Source organism: Zalophus californianus, chromosome 6, assembly GCF_009762305.2.
Source record: "Zalophus californianus isolate mZalCal1 chromosome 6, mZalCal1.pri.v2, whole genome shotgun sequence".
Classification (NCBI taxonomy): Eukaryota; Metazoa; Chordata; class Mammalia; order Carnivora; family Otariidae; genus Zalophus; species Zalophus californianus.
The window spans coordinates 43,324,108-43,341,437 of record NC_045600.1 but is presented as its reverse complement, the minus strand read 5'-3'; the positions used below and the strand labels follow the sequence as shown (position 1 = coordinate 43,341,437).

Below are 17,330 nucleotides of genomic sequence, written 5' to 3'. Positions count from 1 at the left end.
GCATGGGCCTTGGGACATGCTGGGCTTTAGTCTCAGTGGGCCAGACTTCTCTGAGTTTATTGGTTGAAGAAACGGAATAATTATAGCTTTCCTGTGTGGTGATAAATAAAGGATGGAATGTTCGAAGGAACGCACCTTATTGTGGGGTGTGTATGAAGTACTCAGTAATTGCCCTTTCCTTTCTGGCCTGTTTTTCCTGATCTACTTCCTCTCTGCCTTTTTCCCACTGGGTCCCAGCCAGTCTCAGGCCAGTCTGGTATCTCTGTGTGGCTGATGTTGTGAGGTTGTCTCTCACACAACTCACAGTGGAGCCACCCAAGCTCCCTGGCACCTGGAAAGCAGCAGTTTCTGCACATTTTTGAGGCACTAGGCCATGGCAGGGCTCAGAGGGCTCTCCGGGTGTATTCCTGGAGAAGTGATCAGGGGAGTCAGCAGTGAGCTGCCAGCTGGGACCAAGGAAACACATTTCTGTCCAGGAGTGTGTCTTGATCACAACCTATTTTTGTTTGTTTTTGAATGGGGAGGTGGATGACTGCAGCAGGGCCTGTGTACTCAGGAGTCTAAGTCAGCAGAAGCTGGTGTGAAAAGGAGAGGTGCCATTTATTCTTTCATTCATTTACCCACTGAAGTCATTGCCTTTTTAAAGGCCCCCAGAATTGGAACACCTTGGTTATGTTGAACTGGAAGGTGATAAATACCCCTGGAAAGAGTGTTCTTGTGTATGTCTGTTGGCCCTCCTGGAGGCTACTGACCAGCCACAATGTTTAATCAAGAGCTGGGGGTCCCTGGGAACCTATCTGTGCCTGGGCTTTAGAAAACCCCACCATTTTATCAGGCAGAAATCAGTAGCCACAGATGTATTAGCTGGGAGTTGAAGTAGGCTTGTAAAGAAGTATAAAAGTTATACCCTCACCAAATTATTTCCCCCATTAATTCTCTTCCCTTGGAATGTACTGCTTATAAAGATATGAGAAGAATGTTTTTCAGTGGTTTGCCTGAAAAAGCTAACTCTGGGCAGGTGATTGGTAACCAGAAGCTCTGGGTAGATTGTTTGATCCTGCCTAAGAAACCCACTATGGACATTTCACTAGACCAGTGGTTCTCAACCAGGGCTGACTTTGTCACTCAGGCAACATTTGGAAATGCCTGGAAACACTTTTGGTTGTCACAATTAGGGGAGGGTGCTACTGGCATCTAGAGAGTAGAGGCCATGGATGCTGCTAACCATCCTATAAGGCACAGGACAGGCCTCTCCAACAAAGAACTACCTCGTTCAGAATGTCAGCGGCGTCAAGGTTGAGGAACCCTATGTTAGACAAACCGGTGTCTAGTGCAGGCTCTGTGCTGGCACTGGCATGTGTGGTACAAGTGCCTCTGCCTGCCCAAAGTCCAGCTCTCACCTGCTGAAACAGCTTGCTTGGCTTGGTGATGGTCCTGGTTAGATCTGGGCACCCTGTGGCCAGACAGTGATGGTGACAACCATATGCACAACTATTTCATTAATTCCTACTCTGTGCCTTCACAGACATTATCTTCCTGACTTCTCACAGCGGTCCCGGATCACAGAGAGGAGGGTACAGAGCCTCAGACAACTGAAATTGCCTGGCCAAGGCCACACGACTCCTAAGTAAAGGAGTCAGGGTTTGTACCCAGGTCTTTTCCCTCCAGAGCTGGGGTGGCTTGTTCCTGGGAAAACCAAGGGGAATGGCAGTGGCCAAGCCACTCTTTTCCTCTTTCATTCAGCTTGGAGATAGATTTTGCCCAATAGTTGGTTTTCCCTTCCTTTAGGTAACCTGTAGTTGGACTAAATTTTCACCTTTGTAACTTTTTAACTCTCTCTTGATTCCTTTTCTATGAGTAGTGATTTTGTCCAGTACCCTTACCTAAGTAACAGCAATGGGTAGGGTGACTTGCTTGAATTTCTCAATATGGAGGCCAGCTAAGGAAAGTAGGCGGCAGTGTTCCTTGGCTTTCTCTGGATGCCTCCAGATGTTCCTCATCCGGCCAGGATGACAATGCTTCTGTGTACATCAGCTGTGAGGAGGCAGAAACTTGGTGACCCCTGCCCCAGGCTGCCCATGTCCAGTGTCTGGGAAGATTTGTCACCCACACAGCCATTGTGACACTGAGACCCCTCTGGGCAGCTACAGGGAGGTCGCCTGGGGCCCTGGGTACATGGGTAGCCAGGCCATATACTTGATTCTAAGATAGGTTCCAGCAAGTAGGCTTGTCACACTGCCTCTTCGGGACTCCGTTTCTGTATCTGAAAATGAGGAGACGTGCTCTTTGCCACTCTGTGCTTTTCTATCTCTGTAATCTTATAGTTCAAGGCAGAGAGAAGTTTGAGTTCCAATGTAAGGAGTAGGGGTGGAGGGAAAAAGTCCAAAGAAATTTTTATTTGCCAAATCAGAAGGGAGGCAGAAACTTCAGACTAGGGCTCCCATGATTTGACTTGAAGCTTCTGTGACCTCCTCAACTTCCCACTTTTGTTATTTTGTTTTCTCTTTATTGATTAGCAGAAAACCCTGAAAGTGGGGTGTGAACAGAGAGGAAAGAAGCAGATTGTTTCTGGAACTCTCAAAGACACTATCCCTTAGATCTGACTTCATGCTAGCCCTTCCCCAGAGTATCTCTCTTCTGGAGAAGGCCTGCGGAAACTTTCTCTGGTTCCTCAGGCTAAATACCCCTGAGTAAAAGCTCTCTCTTCCTCCTCCTCCATCTTCTGCCCAAAGACTTTGGTCTGGCCCCCAATATCTCCTTCACAGAGAAGGAGAATCTGCCCCTATTCACAGGCAAGCATGACACGGCCCTGTATGGCCTGGATCCCACTGACAATTTGGGGGCTATCCCTCACGTGGAGGGAGGTCCTTAGGGTAGATTGTCCAGTGAGTGAGGCCTGTTAGATTCCCTCTCTGGGGAAACTTTGAATTAGGAGTCATAGGGGAACAGGGAACATTCAGCTAAAAGATCCTGAGCATAAAGGTTAACAGTCTGTTTTCCAGGTGAAGAAATTGAAAGATGAAAGATGCTCAGTGAGGGTTAAGATTTGCATTCATGGTAGAACCTGGGAAGTCTGGATGTGCCATTTCCTGCCTCGATCATCTGCTGTTCTGGCTGCTTTGGGGTGGACAAAACAAGTTAGGCCCCTGCCCTGGCAATTTATGCTAAGAGGCACAGCTATTAGGAGAGGCTCCAGCAGTATTTGTTTTCTGACTTGCTCTTTGCTTGGAAGTCTCCTAGTACAAGTGGGAATTTGGATTTCACAAAGAACAGTGCAAGTGTAAAATCCACTCTTTAAAGCCCAGCTTGGAGCAGGCCTCAGGCAAGGTTGTAATGGCTGTGAAGTTGCTTTCTAGTTCCATGAAGGTCTTTTTTTCTCTGTTCTTCCATCTATTCCCCTAGCTTCACAGCTACTTTTTACAAAATTTCCCAAGGTAGGAAAGGAAAAAATGACTGTTAACATATTACTAAGTGAAAGAAGTCAGTCTGAGAAGGCTATAGGCTATCTGATCAACTCTGTGATGTCCTGGAAAAGGCATAACTATGGAGATAGAGAAAGATTGGTGGCTGGAAGGGGTTGGGGGCAGAGGGGAGAGATGAATAGGCAGAGCACAGAGAATTCTCCATGTGATACTGTAATGATGGATATATGTCATTATACATTTGTCCAAACCCATAGGAGGTATAACACCAAGAGTGAACCCGAAGTAAACAATGTACTTTGGATGGTAACGATGTATCCATGTAGGTTCATCAGTTGTAACAAATGTTCTACTCTGTGAGGGAATGTGGATAATGGGGGAGGCTATGCATGTGTGGAGGTAGAGGGTATAGGGGAAATCTCTGGACCTTCATCTCAATTTTGCTGTGAACTTTAAACTGCTTAAAAAAAAAGTCTTAAAAAAATAGCCCAAACCCAACAAAAACAAAAAATGACTGTTAAGACAGAGTGTTCCTTATATTCCTAGATAATTTTACCTTTTGAAGACATATACATACCCTTTAAACCAAAAAAAGGAGTTGCAAATTGTATATCAGAAAAAACTGCATCACAATAAAAAATAGTTAATATTCAGCACCTTCTCTGTACCTGGCAGCTGTGGTCGACATTGTTGCTTCCTAACTCCTCAGTCATCCCACACCATGTTCTCCTACTTGCTAGCAGAGGCTTGGTGTCCAGTTCCCCTCCCCACCCCCCACTCCCTGCCCATGTGCTCCAGGAAGGTGACTGTACCTCAGTATCAGGGGTGCGTGTTCCATAGGGCTAAGCTAATCATGCTACCTGGATTCTTGTTGCCAGGAATTCTTTCCGGTATGGGAATACGATGCAGACCTGGTCAGTGAGACAGAAGGGGGCTTTTAGGAAAGGTTTCTTCCTTGATGTAAAGACTTTTTCAGGTGAGAATCTGCCTTTCCACTCTTCTGCTGGTCATTGTTGCATGAGGTAGTGTTGTTTGGAGCATTTTCTGCCATGTTGCATCCAGTGGGAGACACATTGCTGATGGCACAGCAGAACTAAGGAGAGTGTGAATCCTTGATGATGTAAAAAACTGCTCAGCCAGGGATGCCTGGGTGGCTCAGTTGGTTAAGCGTCTGCCTTCAGCTCAGGTCATGATCCCGGGGTCCTGGGATGGAGCCCCATATCGGGCTCCATGCTCTGCGGGGAGTCTGCTTCTCCGTCTCCCGCTCCCCCTGCTTGTGCGTGCTCTTTTTCTCTGTCAAATAAATAAATCTTAAAAAAAAATCACCAAAAAACTGCTCAACCTTGGAACAGCCCATTTCTGAACTTAATATAATTCCTTATTGTTTTATTATTATACTTTTATTTGGGTCTTCTTAGTTATTTAAAGCTGAAAGCATCCTAACGGATGCTGTGCTAAATGCTTTATGGAAGTCATCTCAAATGATTCTCACAACTTTATATTGATGAGAAAATGGCGGCTTAGAGAGTTAAATAGCTTTCTCCAAATGACACAAGCAGCAACTGGGACCTCATCCCTAGACATCTGCTTTCAAAGAGCCTGGCTCTCACCCATTATGGTCAAAAAACTGTCTCTTGCTTCTGCCTTCCTCTGGGACCTTAAATCAGTGTCTCAACCTTGCTGAGTTTCAAGTTTCTCATCTGTGAAGAAAGACAGTACTGGATGGCCTCCGATGTCCTCCCGAACTCTAAAATTGTGGGAATACAATTCCAAATCTAAAATTCTTGGTCCCCAGTCTGGGCGCCATTGTGTAAGAATGGAGGTCTGTATTTTGCTGGCTTCTTGAATGCAGGTGGGAAAGTCCAACTCTGGATAACATAAGCAGAAAAGAAGTTTGTTGTAACATATTGGGTGGATTACAGTCAAAGTCATGTGCTTGGAATAGCCTGATGAGGAAGTCACTGTCACCCCTAAGGCTGCCCACTGGTTCTGCAGCCAGCACCAGTGCCACCACCTTGTTGAACACAGGAGGTCCTTGCTGGTGGTCTCAGAATGAGTCACAGACTGTTCTTAATTCCTCACTTGCTCCAGGGTAAAAATTGCCGATGGCGGCATTTAGGTCATATGGACTTAAATTGTATGTCCTGGTTGCCAGGGGCTGGGATCCAAGCTCAGGTGGGGTTCCCCCAGAAGCAACCCCAAAACAAGGCTTTAAGGTACAAGTGGTTTGTTTGGGAGAGTGGTCCAAGGAAACACTGGTAGGTGAGTGGGAAATCAGGCAGGGAAGAGAATGTATCAGTAAAGGTTCTGTTACTAAGCAAGTTACCCCTGTGGACAATTCGAGCTTAATCCCATTGGGGAGTTCTAGGAGACAGTGTAGATCATGCACCTCAAAGTTGTCCCACTGATGGACAAAGGAGCTAGGGTATTTTCCCATCAGCTCTTGCCAGTCATTGGTTGAGGGCTGCTGCAAGGTAGGAGGTGCACTGCACTTTCCCTGGCACTCACTCCCTGCTTGTCCTGAGTCCTGCGTGAGCAAAGCAGGGGTCAGAGAACGCCCTCAGGCAGTGAGCCTGAGGAGCTGGCAGTTGGAATCTGATGGTGCACGAGTGCCTGACATTTGCTGATTCTCAGCAACATTTCCACAAACATAGGAAGGAGGTTCAGAAGCTAGGCAACCTGCACAGTCAGTGTCTGTCATGGGGTCCTTGTGAAATCATGTCAGATAGGCAGCCATGCTGTGTGTGTGTGTGGAGGGGGCCCACACAGACTGGGTCCTCCGGGTGCTACCAGCTACCGAGGCCGGGCCCACTTGTTAGAAATGTGGCCCGTGCAGGCTGTGGTATCTCATGCCTTCCCACTTGTCATTTCATCTCTTACGTCACTGTAAGCTTTTCAAGGGGAGATACCATCTTTGACATTTTTTACTCTCCTGTCTCTTACCAGTCGCATTCTTTACAATGTGAGGCACATAGCAGCCACTAATATGTTTAAAAATTAAATTCAATGTTTTTGTAAATACTGTTATTGGTAGTCTGTGTAGACTGACGGAAAACTAGAATCGTAACTATGTGGAAAGACCCTGTGAGTCCTTTAGAACACACCATTTCTACAGCAGAAGCCCTACTGCAACATTCCTGTCACAACTGATAGTCATGCTCTTATTCTGGCTTCCAGGGGCCGGTTTTGGTGGCGTGGTGGAGTGTGGCTCTACAGTCAGCCTGCCTGCTTTTGAGTCACGGCTGAGCCTTTTGCTCCATATGTGGCCTTGGCCAAATTAGGTAATGTTCTGGAGCCTTAGTTTTCTTATCTACACAATGGGAATAATGGTAACGTCTCCTTTCTTAGTGTTGGGAAGATTAAATGGAGAAGATGGATATCAATATCAACACATACGCACGTAACATGTGTGCACATATGTTACAGACCTGTATCTGTACTTGTTAGATAATGTTATTTAGCACAGAGTCAGCAAGTAGCAAACACTGCGTTGGGGCAGCTATGACTCCCATTCCAGAAATGGGTTATTCAGTCTCCTTGAAGATGGACTTCTTCATTTGGGAGCAGCTGCTATTGTTAGCAAGTACTTCGATATATCAAGTCCAGATCTTTTGTTCTCTAACTTCCACACAGAGGTTCAGTATTGAAACTAAATTATAAATTCCCTTCTCCCAAAGGAGTGATTTTTAAACGCGCGTTCATCTTGTTTTGCCTTCTCAAACTAGAGAGAATTCTTTTTCATTTGCATGATTTGCTCTCAAGTAAGAGAAGTACATTATCACTCCTGAGTCAGTGTTTCCCGAAACGTCTTCTGAAAACTCTCCAGAGGAAAAAGCCTCTCCTCAAGTCACAATGCCCATTTGTACATTAAAGCCTTTGAGAAGTCCCACAATAAATCCTTCCCCAAAATAAGCTGGCATGGAATCTTTTTGTCATGTCACATTTATTAATATCCCTGCAGTTTCCTGGCTCAGATTTTGATTTGTTTGACCTCTTTTCTACAAGGTTTTTGGTATTGGGTATCAACCAATGCTACAGATACAGAAGATAAGTGCTTCATTTTCACAAAAAATAATCGAATAACATTTTGCAGTTGAAAACTTCTTTTCCCACCTCTTCCTTTTGCTCTTTTCAGCAGGACATTTTTCACTGTCTGCAAAACCGGGAAGACAGGAGGGGAAAGCAGAAGAGCCTGCTCTCTCCGCACCTGCTCTCCCCCACTCCTCTCATCAGTAAAGTTGCTCCTGCTTCTTGAAGATCAGCTGCTCCCACCACAGCAGCAGATCAAGGAAGAGAGAAAACTTGCTGCCCTTTTAGTCCCCACTGTCCTTGGTGGGGACCGGTTCCCCCTAGTGAGCATGAAAAATTAAACCTGAAGAGGAGGGCATATTTTCACTAGAACATATTCTTCAAACTCGTCCTAATGCTCCTAAAAACTGGCTCTCAAGAATATCTGCTCCACTCATGAAATGAGTGAGTAGGCTCCTCACCCAAAGCTGAAGTTGAGAAAAAGGTCATTTTGTGATTTGAATGACAATGGCTCTTCCTTATTGTCTCTGGCCTCATAAAGGCAGGTAACATTCCTTTTGCAGGCAGGCTCTGTAATTAGATTTGGGGGACAGTGCTTGGGAGAAGCACTGAGCCACAGGATCTCAGCACTGGATCATCAAGGCCAGACTTTCCACTTTACAAGTGAAACCGTTATGGTCCGGAGAGGTTAGATGTTTTAACCCAAGTCACACAGTACAGATAGCTTCTTCCTCCTGCTCTAATGATACCTTTTTTTTTTTTTTTGCTTTCCTTTCTGCTCTTTCGTGTGTGTGGATTGTGGGGAGGAGAGGGGGCATATGGCTTCAAGATCTGATTTTTACCTTTCCCATTTGCAGCCAAGAAGTATACTGCTGGGTTTAAGGTCTTTCTCACTCATTCAATAAATATTTATTTAAGTGCTTACTGGGCGTCAGGTATTGTGGCAGGACATTCTTCCACTGTGTCTGTTAAACAAACGTGATTTATTTCCCTCTGAAGCAGGTAGAATGAGGCCCTAGGCCAGTTGCTGTATGCACCCCAAAATGATATTTTGTATTTTCTGGTTCCTGGCAGCAGACACTTTGGCTCCCATCACTGAAGAACCCCACTGATGTTTCCAGTCCCTTGGTTTCCCTTGAACCGACTCAGTTCATGTCTGAGACCTCAGGCTCCGATTTTTAGAGTGGCCTGCAGGGTCTCTCCTTGAAGGGGACAAGAAGTGCTCCTCTTCCTTGAGGACTGGGGGAGTGTGGGTCTTAAGGTGGTGCCCTTGTGCCAGCCCCTTGTCTCCACAGTGTGAGAGACCTGGCTCAGCTGAATAGGGGTGTCCTCCAGATCTGTCCAGACTCCCAGATGTGAGCAGACTGATGCCAGGAGGAGGGCAAGGGAAGGAAGGTGCGTGCTCTGTCTTGTGGGTGGTTAATACCCTGGGCTTGGGTCCTGCCCTGAGGTGTTAAGACTTAGATTCAACAGTTATTTCCTTAGTGCCTTCTCTAGTGCCGGTCATAAGTCTAGGTGCTTGCGTACATCTGTAAATAAAACAGGCAGAGGTCTCTGCCCTTGTGGAATTTTCATATGAACATGGAATGTACATATGAGTGTGGAACATTCACATGAGCGTGGGATATACACATGAATGTGGAATGTACACATGAATGTAGGATATTCACATGAATGTGGGAGGTACACATACATGTGGAATGTTCACATAAGCATGAAGGTGCATATGACAGCTTGCTGTGGATTCATTGATATGATAACTCAGTCCAGAGAAAGAATGAGGCACAGGACAGGCCCCTGAGGCTGCTTACCAGAATGGCGTAAGGGGGAGACAGTGAGGGTTTCCAAAGGAATACTTTATTCACCTCCCCAGTTTTGCTGGGCCCTGATTTTTGCAGTGCTCTCAACATTAAGCAGGACTTGCCAGGGTCTTTCCTTTTAATTGAGAGCTCTCATCTCCTGACAATCTTGGGTAGCAGCAGGAGGGAGCACCAGCCCCCAGCACCTTACCTTTGTCATTCCGTCTATACAGGGGGCTTTTTGGTGACTGGGGTCAGTGTGTCAAACTTGTTTCTGTCATATGAGGAAAAGAGTCTGGAAGGATTCTCCTATAACTTTCTAGAACTTGGAAATATTAAAAGACCAACATTTCTCTGCCTAATCAAGTCAAAAGACTGAAGAAGAAGCTGTTTCATTACAGCCAAGATTTTTAAAGTATGGTCTTTGGGCCAGCACCCTCAGCATCACCCAGTGTGCTAGTTATATATTGTTGCTTAACAGATTACCTTCAAACTTAGTGGTTTAAAACAGCAAGTGTGTGTGCTCGCTTCAGCCGCACATACACTAAAACAGCAAGTGTGTATTATCCCAGTTTCTGTGGATCAGGAATCTGGGTGTGGCTTAACTGGGAGCCCCAGGCTCAAGATCTCTCGTGAGGTTGCCGCAAAGCTGTCAGCAGGGCCTGTAGTCTCATCTGAAGGCTTGACTCAGTTTGGGGGGAAACCCACTTCCACAACTTACTCATGTGGTTGGGCCTCAGACTTTGTCCACATGAGCCTCTTCTTAGGACTTTTCATAACATGACAGCTGGCTTCCCTCAGGGCAATCAGTCCAACAGAGAGTGAGAAATCACCCAAGATGGAAATCTTTATAAAACCTGAACTTGGAATTGACATCCCATCACTTCTGCCATATTCTGTGTTTAGAAATGAATCAGTAAGTTCAGCTTACGCTGAGAGGAGGGTGTGAAGCAGGGCATGACTCCCTAGAGGTAAGGATGATTGCATGCCATTGGAGAGGCTGTCTGCCGCCCCTGGGCACATGTAGAAAAGCAAATTGTCAGGCCCCATCCCAGACCTACTGAATCAGAAACTCTGAGTGTGGGGCCCAAGATTATGTGTCCTGATGAGCCTCCCAGGTGATTCTGATACATGTTTAGGTGGTAATAGTTGTCTGAGAGTTCTGGTTATTCAGTTCTCACTAGGACATAACCTTTGGAGAATGAGCAGCTCCCAAATTCCGCAACCAAAGAAAAAGAGGGTTGTATTTGGAAAGTTGATTTCAGCTGGGTATATAGGCTTATTTCAGGTTAGAATAAGTAATAACTGTAGAAAAGGGGCTGGGCAAGTAACATGAGTTAAGGAGCAGGATGAATGCCATAGGGACTGGTGAGGATTAGGGAAAATGGAAAGTGAAGGCCCCATCATAGGGGGCAGCCACTCTGTGTTCTCACTTGTGGCCAAATTGGTAATTGTTGCTACATCTTCACGCTTTTAAAGAAAATACTGAAATCTAGACTTTTAACTGACCTTTCCCATTTATAAAATACTGGTAACTAATTTAGAAAATTTAAAGGCACTTTGTTGGCCCATTGACACACACACAGACACACACACACACACACACACACACACAAGGGCAAAGTGCCTCTGGCAGAGGATCTGTAAGAGATACAGGCTGGAGATTGTACACTTGTCCTGAGCAACATTTCTCCTTATTGGTTTAGCTTGAGGGCCATATCAAGAAGAAATAGAACAAGGGCAGGGAGACATTGGGTATTTATGGAATGTTATAGGGTAAAATAGTTCTGAAAAAATAATACAAACTTTCAAAAAAAGAGTTTATTTATTTAAGAGAGAGAGAGGAAGGGAGTGAGTGGTAAGAAGGGCAGAGGGAATCTCAAGCAGACTCTGCTCTGAGCTTGGAACCTGACATGGGGCTCAATCTCATGACCTTGAGTGAGATCATGACCTGAGCTAAAATCAAATCAAGAGTTGGATGCTTAACCAACTGAGCCACCCAAGTGCCCCAAAATAATGTAAACTTTTATCCTTACTTATTCAGTCACAAATATAGAAATGTCACTTATGTGAGTACTGACCTTTCAGGAAATGATGGAACTAAGTTTTGATGAGCTTTACATTAAAGAGCAAAGAAATGGCCATGTTTTCTCAGCTGGCTGTTTGAGGGTCAGGGTGCTTTCCTGTTTTAAAGAGGAGGAAGTAGACATTCATTGAGGTTACTTTACAAACTGAAATCCCAAAGAAATCCTGTTCTTGAACCGAGACAGTACTAAAAATATCTGCGCTTGCATCCAGGTTAATCTACATGAGAAAAAGAGAAATAATTATGTTAACAGTAAAGTCAGCAAAGCAAGAGGTATTTAGGTTAGACACAAGGAAGTACTTAGAGAATAAGAAGACTTAAATGCACTGGAACAACAGAGAGAGAAGTTCAAAGTTTGTTTGCTAAACTAGAGTTTCTAAAAGGAAGACTTAAAAGCTTCCTGCCTGATCTGCTCTGTAAGCAGTTCTGTTCAGAGAGGGGCGGGTGAAGGAGGCACTGTTTGGACCCTTTTTTATCCTGTGATTTCTTTTTGGACCCAGCGAACAAAGGACCCCCAATCTACTAACTCACCCAAATGATTTACCAGCTGTGCCTTCCCCTAGGAGGTAAACAGGCAATAAAATAAATGAAATTCCTATTCTTTCTTACTTGACTCCCATAAATCATCGTTCACTCTGGATGAGCACTTATCTCTAAGGCATCACACAATATTTAAAATGCCATCTCCTTTAGTATGAATGAAATAGAAGGAATGAGTAAAAATCCCAGTGATGATGTATCTTCCTGCAAGGACAATTCCACAGGCAATAACTATTAAATTTCAGAAAGATGGGAGTTCTTCTGTGTGTGTGTATGTGTGAGGGGGAGTGAGGATTCTTCGGGGGCTTCTCAGTTTTCTCCATTCTGTTCCAAACCTTTCCTAGGATTAGATTCACTTTTGGAACTTTAGGTCCTCACAGAGCAATGCATTGATAAAATCATATGGGATATTACTTTCCATATTTGGTTACTTATAAAGTCTATCTCGAACTAAAAGCTTATTGTGCCAAAATAGGGGGCTTTTGTGTGGTGCTGGTGAGCAGGCGGGTGCTAGCCTGTCACCATGACAACAAGCATTTGCATTAAAGCAGGCTCCTCAGACCACCTTACAGTCACCCAGAGGGACCCCTTTGAAGCCCTTGTAATCTTTTCCCTAAGCGTGATTGTTAACATCTTCTGAACATAATCATTAACCATGTTCCGTAACAGATAATTACCTACTGTAGTTAGCATTTTCTATTCCTGAGTGCTCTGTGGGATTCACAGAGTGCATGACCCACTCTACTGTTACTTTACCTAACCAAGTAAAATAAAGCAGTTTGGCTTCTTGAAACCTGGGAAAGTTTGCATTTCACACAAAAACGTTGTGTTGGCCTGGACATCATGTGTATCTGTCACGTGCACCAGGGTGTTCTTCATCCCTGTCCCTGCATACCCCTTGCAGGCAGCTTCCGAAATGCCAAGGGCTCCCTTCTGTCTGGGTCTGCTCTTTTCCCCTTGATGTCTGCTCACTTATGGAACTTCTAGTGTCAATTTGTTTTTATTTCAGATTTATTGCACTCACTTGCCAGAATATATGGGGATTTTTTTCTGTTTATAGAAGTTTTTCCTATAGATTTCTCTTTATACCTAACATTATTCCTTAAGACTCCCAAGGCTTGTGTCATGACCCAGAGGAGTCATATTTCTCTCTTGGCCCTAGTTTGCCCAGGAAAGTCTCTCTTGCACAGGAGAAAGCGTGCTCTTTCAGGTTTCCTGACTCCGTTTTATCTTTGGGGGAACACTCAAAACTTCAGGGGAGCTAGATGAAATGGATGTTAGAAAAAGAGCATGTGAGAGAAAAAGGAAAGAAAAAAGAAAACCCCAAACCCCAAGCCACTAACATCCTTCCAAGGCTTTGATTAAAGCCCTGCACTCTAGTGCCCCCGGTGGCTCAGTCGGTTACACGTCTGCCTTCGGCTCAGGTCATGATCCCAGGGGTCCTGGGATGGAGCCCCACGTTGGGCTCTCTGCTCAGCAGGGAGCCTGCTTCTCCCTCTCCTTCTGCCTTCTGCTTCCCCTGCTTGTGCTCTCTCTCTTTCTCTGTCAAGTAAGTAAATAAAATCTTAAAAAAAAGAGAAAGCACTGCACTATATTACCCTATAGCTATAAAAGTAGGATGTGGGATCATTATGATGATGAGTGCTTAGGTGTTGTATTTTTTTCTGCCTCTTTTTTTTTTTTTTTTAAGAGAGGGAGAGAGAGAGGCAGAGGGGCAAAGGGAGAGAGAGAGAGAATCTTAAGCAGGCCCCGCGCCCAGCACAGAGCTCGACATGAGGCTTGATCTCACAACCCTGAGATCAAGACCTAAGCTGAAGTCAAGAGTCGACGTTTAACCAACGGAACCATCCAGGCGCCCCAAGTGTGCTTAGGTGTTTTAAATGGTACCTTGCTGGGTACCTGGATTCTAAAGGTGAAACAATAACCTTTAGTAACCTAGGCCATCTCTTGTGGCATAGGTTGGGACATGAAAAAGAATGTGAATCATACAACATGTTTACTTCCTGCCCTGATGATCTTTCTTTTCTGATAAAATGGACTAAAATGAGCTTTTAGAGTTATATTGGTGCCATATCGTCTGAACTCCAAATCAGGACCCGTGGCAAAGCCATTGTACTGTGTGAGTGGTGGAATCAGTATCTCCAAAGTCATGTGACTGAAGGAAGTGGTCAGAACTCTACTCTGAAAGGGACGAAGGCCCAGAAGAGGCTGCAGAAGGTCCTTCTGCTGGATGAGGGGTATGGGGTGTCTTGGGGAGAGGCCCTCTCGTGCCGAATACATATATAATGTATACACATGTACCGTGTACGTATATATGTGTGGGCGGGCGTGCGCATATGTGTATACTATGTATAGAGAATTTTTTTGGGCGCCTGGGTGGCTCAGTTGGTTAAGCGACTGCCTTCAGCTCAGGTCATGATCCTGGAGTCCTAGGATCGAGTCCTGCATCGGGCTCCCTGCTCAGCATGGAGTCTGCTTCTCCCTCTGACCCTTTTCCCTCTCGTGCTCTCTATCTCTCATTCTCTCTCTCTCAAATAAATAAATAAAATCTTTAAAAAAAAAGATTTTTTTTTTAAATGAGCCACTCAGGTCTTTAACACAGCAGCTGGCTAGACCACCTCTATCTCTTCAATTTGCTTTTGGCTTCAAGTGCCTTGATTCCTACAGCATTACAGCTCCCCTTTCTCTACCCTTCCTCTCAAAAGCCTAGAAAATGGGGCCAATCCCCTATTTGTATGGCACTCCAGGCAAAGCTTCTATCATAATGAGCTCCCTTGTGATGCAGAAACCAATAAACCTCTGCCATGAACACCCAATAGTGACCAAATTACACATTTCTCTCAACTGAGTGTTGTTTTATTTAATATGTTCATACCTTTCTAATGGTAGGCATAAAATTGTCATGTGTATGGGAAAAACATATTTGACTCTGTGTGTGTGTGTAAACTTCTCTAACACTACCACAGGTAAAGGTTCTTCTGGGATGAGGCATTGAGACTGGGGGCACTTGAGACCCCATCCAGTCATGTTTCTGAAGGCCGAAGGCAGAGGAAATTCTTAACATACAGAATACAGTTACCCAGTTGGAAGGTAGCTAAGGTGCTGGAGTTAAGATTTCTTGTTCTTACACACAGTGGGGTATTTCAAGAACCTCCTTGTCATAACCAATTGCCAGAGATGAATGTGCTGGGGCAGGAAGACATCAGCTGGTAGTTTGGTCAGTCCATTGTTTTGCATTACTTTGACCTTTTTTTTTTTTTTTTTTTGGCAGAACCCAGGGGGTAATGAACTCATTTAGATTCTCTCTGCCTGCCACATGTCAGTTCAGAAATACCCAAATGCAGGGTGGCATTACTTATGTGCTGTGGGATCCAGGCCAACCAGTTGGATCGAGTGAATGTGGATAAGCTGTATTCATTGGCAAAATTAATAAACAGTCCCTGTGACTTGAGCCAGTCAGAAGGCAGCTTATTCACCACAGTTCAGGGCCCCTGGGATGAACCGGTCTAGTCCTTGATTGGCTTCAGCCACACAATAGTTCTGTGTGCACCAATCAGTGTGTTGGGGTCCACAGGGGCGCTGTCACAGCTCTGCACTGATATCCATCAGATCAACTGATTAAATCTGCATTTATCACAGGGCCCAGTGCAAGTGCATCCAGTGCTCTTGGAGATTGCCAGGAGGATCAAGGGTTTTGGTTTAGAGAAATAAATGCATTTCTGTCATTGCTGAAAGTGATTACTTGGTGACAGCATTCTAGTAGATTGCTATTATCTTTTAATTAATGAGCACTGAGGAATAAATTCTGACCAAACCATGTGTATAAGCTATTCAGATATGGGAGCAGGTAGAAAGAGAGACGGAGTAACACACATAGGTTTTTCAGTTATTAAGACTCGACATTATTGACTTCAGTCTGTCTGATCATTCCCTGTCCCTCTCCCTTTATGTGCTACACTCTCCCGATGCATGTTGTTTCCAGCCTGAGGATTTCGCACTTGATATCCTCTGCCTGGAATGCTTTGCCCCCCAGAGGTTTGCATGCCTGGCTCTTTCCCTGCCATTCACATCTCCTCTGCGGGGAGACCTCTGATCCCCACATCATGTGGCCCCCATTCCTTCACTCTGCATCACATCCTCCTGTTGTGTTTCCTTCATCGCACTTATTGCCATCTGAAATGCTTGTTGAATAGGTTATTTGTCTGTAACGTGGCCCCATTGAGTTCACCACTGTATCCCCAGGCTCTAGCACAGAGTCTAGCACACACTGGGTCCTTAAACATTGTTGAGTGCATGAGTTTCTCTGTGTCCTGTAATGGTTTTTGGCTAAGTCAGTGGACCTGTGGTTCAGAGGAAAGAAAGAACACTTCATCAGAGGGCTTGACTGCTTTTACTCTAGACTCAACCCTTAAACTACGGGGCGGCTCTGAGGAAGTCACTCAACTTTTGGGGGCTAATTGACTACGTCGAGGTACCTCAGCTCGAAGACAGTGTTTCCAGATGTTGGTTTTTGGTTGAGAGGGGAAGCAAGTGGGGTAATGGGTATTTTCTGTTTTAGTCATTAGAGTTTTAACCTTGAAGGGGATGGAGTAGGCCATGCCCTAGAAGCTTATCTTAGAATGAGATGGTAAGGGGTACCTATTAAGGTACCAGGCCACAACTCATTTAATAGCGTCCATACTATTTAACAGATATCCAGTCAAGATTCCCATACGGGAGATTGGTTTTCTCTCTTTGGTAACCTGTGGCCCCATGAGTACTTACAGGCCAGTAAAATTTAGATTATTAGTAAATGTAAAAACTAACACACACCGTAGAGTAGTTTCTGCTAGATCCCCCAGTGTCCGCTTCCCCCCAGGGAGCTTGTGAAGGGAGTGGAGGAAAGCTGTACGGAGAAGCTGAGCTGTGAGAAGGAGCTGCAGGGGCCACAGGGCTCCTCTCCCTCGGGGTGGGGTGGGGTGGTGGTGGAGGGGGTGAGGGTTGGGCAGAAGCCCACTCTTGGATCCTGTGCTGGTGACAGCCTTCACCCCTTGTTCTCCACAAACATCTTCACGCACAGGACACTTGGAAAGCAGATTCATGAGGCTGGATGGCCACGTCATTCCCCGCTTTAAAAAGAACTGCACCCTAATCAGTTTTAAAGGACCCAGGCGATTTGAAAAGCAGCAGAATATAAGTGGCAGAGTGCTGGTGTGGGAGCGCAGATAATAATCCCAAGGTTGGAGACTGAATGCGATCTTTTGAAAGAAACAAAAAATGAGGCTGTTAAACCAAAAACAAGAACAGGAAGCTCAGCCCGACATAAATTCTTCAGAGAAAATAAGATGTGAAATGCAATAGAAGTTTTGGAGCAACAGTTTTGTTTCAATAGATACAAGTTGTTCTGATACAATTTTCTGATATCATAGCTTGTTTCTTGGGCAGCAACTCTCCAACCTGCCCCACCACATAAAC

The 17,330-nt window shown here is 45.0% G+C and overlaps 1 protein-coding gene across 2 annotated transcripts in view; it reads left to right on the top strand.

The window, feature by feature from the left end:
* The window catches only part of PELI2 (pellino E3 ubiquitin protein ligase family member 2), a 556,167-nt gene that overhangs the window by 27,115 nt on the left and 511,722 nt on the right, over positions 1-17,330 (top strand). The window lies entirely within an intron of this gene.